This window comes from Rhagoletis pomonella, unplaced genomic scaffold (genome assembly GCF_013731165.1).
Source record: "Rhagoletis pomonella isolate Grant_MI unplaced genomic scaffold, Rhpom_1.0 Rhpom_scaffold_00011, whole genome shotgun sequence".
Classification (NCBI taxonomy): Eukaryota; Metazoa; Arthropoda; class Insecta; order Diptera; family Tephritidae; genus Rhagoletis; species Rhagoletis pomonella.
The window spans coordinates 25,212,742-25,215,997 of NW_023458565.1; the positions used below are offsets into that span (position 1 = coordinate 25,212,742).

Here is a 3,256-nt window from a genome sequence, read left to right on the forward strand (position 1 = left end):
AAAAAAACAACTATTTAAAAATAAAACCTCTCTCGATTTTAGTGCGACAATTACAAAAATTGCATCAAGAAATATATGATTCTAAGGAATAATACATATATGTCCAATAGAAATATATCTTAGATATATTCTTATTATCTCATTAGAATTAATGATATTTCTTGTTTTTTTTTTAATAAAAATGAGAATGAAGTGCCTTAAATAGTAAAAGTTATTTTAGGGGAATACCATTGAAAATATGGGATTTTGTTGAGAAATTTGGGATAATTAGCCTTAAAAGAGTTGGCATTCCTGGCTGCATGTGCAGAAAATTCCTTTGTGTTATTTATGCATTTCTCAACTGCCATGTAATACAACTTTTATAAGTTATAATTTGATGGCACTGCAAAGTATGCTCGGCCTACTCTGATGCATCCTCCGCTCAATGCTTACGGTTTTTTTTTTGCGGATTCTGCAAGGCTTATAACCCTGAAGAGGTAGTAATTACCTATAGCTACTATTGGCCACAGTGCCTACACACAATTTTTTGGTCCAATAAATATATTTTTTATGAATATATACATAATGTATGCAAATATACTGATCTCACCTCTCACTGTATGAAGTCGCCGGAAAGGATTTTTCGGTCCTTAGGAAAGTAATACACCTTTGAAATAGAGCCGAAACCAGGCTACTCATTAGTTATTTAACGGAACACAATCACATATGCACTGGAGTAATTGGAGAGAATGTCAAACACAGTCGAAACTGTTAGACCTAAGAATTTTTCGAGGTATCCGGGCTTTTATAATAAAAGTCATTGAAAAAAGTTATTTTTGGACTTTTATATTATCCGAAATAAAATAATCGGTCAACCCGGAGTTTTATTTTTTTTTTGTCCAGTGATAACAGTTACACTTGACCAAATATTTTCTTTCTTTTGTATTAAATTATAAAAAATATATATATAAATAGGAGGTAACCTTCCTTTGTATTATTATTCACATACAAATGTGTGTATATTTAGAATTTATTTTTAAGTAAATTCAAATTTGTTTTTACGTACCTTTGTACAAATTCTGCATTAAGAAAGGATTATCATTAAAATCCATCGGTGATGGGCGAACTAAGTACGGATGCCATCGTAATTTTATTAATGCAAAAAGTGTCCGAAACTTGAACAAAAGATGGTCATAATAAAGACGACACAAGAAATGACAACAATAACACAATACAATGGCAAAAAAGAAGGAGTAGCTATTTGCTAAGTAATAGGGGTTTGTGCAAATACCAACAAAAAAAAAACGGGCAGCAACTACAATGGATGACAAGTAAATTGTACTGAAATGCATTTAGTTTCAAAGTTTTTGTGGCACACACTTTTTTACCTCTCAAAAATTGTGTGCGCTGAAATACCTACATAGGTATAATGTCGAAAATGATAACAAAAAGAAAGAAATGGGAAACTGAATTTGAACTGTAAATACTGTAGACAACTTTGAATGGAATTTAAGTGAGAAAAGTGAGGACTAAGTACATAGCAGTAGAGAAGAATCTTAACAAAAATGCAAACTTGCAAAAAAAAAAAAATAACTCTATTTTATAGAAATATGTGCATAAATATATATATAAAGGGATTGCAATATTGTAATGTCATAAAAGTAATAGTAAAAAAATGCACGAAAATAACCATAAAAAGGAAAATTTTATTAAGTTGAAAGTCTATGTATTTTAGTTTATGAATACTCCTGCCATATAATGGACTTAATGGAATGCATTTAGGTAGTATTAGTAATACTTTACAATATAAGTATTCGTTTCTACACTATTCTACGTATGTGCACTAGGGTGGTACAAAAATGCATGTGCGGAAAGTAAAGTCGGAATTTTAATGCTCTCACCCCTAGGATTGATATATTATCAATACAGAACAATCCTAGGGGGTGAGAGCATTAAAATTACGGCTTTGATTTCTCTGGACCACGCTAATGTATAGATGTGTATATTACCTTACGTATATAAATGCTATGTCGCATGCATGATTTTTTTACACTGAAGTTGAGTAAAATGATTACGTTAAAAATTTAAAAATTATTATTTTTTAATTTTTTGAGTATGCAGCCTTGTATACCATTAAATTTTAGTACAATAAGTGCAAGATTGAAGCGATTGCAAAACTGGCTAAAATTTTTTTTTTGCAAAAAGCCGTCAGCATGAAAAATTAAAAAAGAAATCAAATCAAAAAAAATAAAAAAAAATTTTTCAGTAGCTTAAAACTTGCACTTTATTATACAAAAACTTTATAGGCTACAAGACTGCATACTCGAACAAATTCTAAAAAAATTAAAAAAAATTGTAAATTTGTAATGTACTCATTTTACTCAACTTCGGTGTAAAAAAATTCATAACTCAAATTATTCTAGAGTGCACCCCATAATACTATACTTAAATATTGCGCAATACTCAGAGCTACCATTGTGATTACTTTTTCAACTTTCTTTAAAAAGGCCTATTTTCAAAAACCTTTTTTTTATCAAAAAATTTGTATGTGAAAAATAATTTTTTTTTTTAAATACTTCTTTTCATAGAGAATTTTGATGTGTGTGTGTGATTTTTTGCTCGCCCCGTTCTCGAGATATTTGGAAAACTATTAAATCGATTTTTTTTTTGATTTTGGGCTATAAAGTTTTTAAAAATTTATTAATCAAGCTCAAATTTCATATTTGTTTATTATTTATGTTTATGCATCAACCCTAAAATTTTGAAACAAATCAAGCACATGAAGTGTGAACCCCGCCCGTTTTGGTATGGAACGTCCCATATACTTATATAGTGAATACTTGACTTACCTGTGCACTCTTTTAGTTTCTTTAATTACACTTCAACAAAGCCCAAATATTTTTCACACAAATATGATTGCAAATGTATTTAATCAATTTCCTAGGTGTATGTATTTACAAATTTAATTCCTTTTAATTCCATCGAAAAATAATCGTATAATTTCAATATTTGATTAGTTTTTTGGTGTTAGAGATTCTTAAAGTAAATTTTGGTTTTTAGTAAGAAATTGATTAAATTTTTAGGAGGCAAGCTTGTTGCAATAGCAAACAGAACTGAAATGTATTTACATTTAATTCGATAAAAAATATGTATGTATGTACGTGTGTTTTTGCTAACAAGTTAACGTAAAGACAAATGCGTAAATAATACTTTTCCTAATACATATATGTAAATACAAACAATTTTTGGTATGCCAGTAACGTTTTATGAAGAAAAA

The 3,256-nt window shown here is 28.9% G+C and overlaps 1 protein-coding gene across 5 annotated transcripts in view; it reads right to left on the bottom strand.

Annotated features, from left to right (window-relative positions):
- Window positions 1-3,256, bottom strand: part of LOC118746897 — a 185,217-nt gene that overhangs the window by 56,500 nt on the left and 125,461 nt on the right. The window lies entirely within an intron of this gene.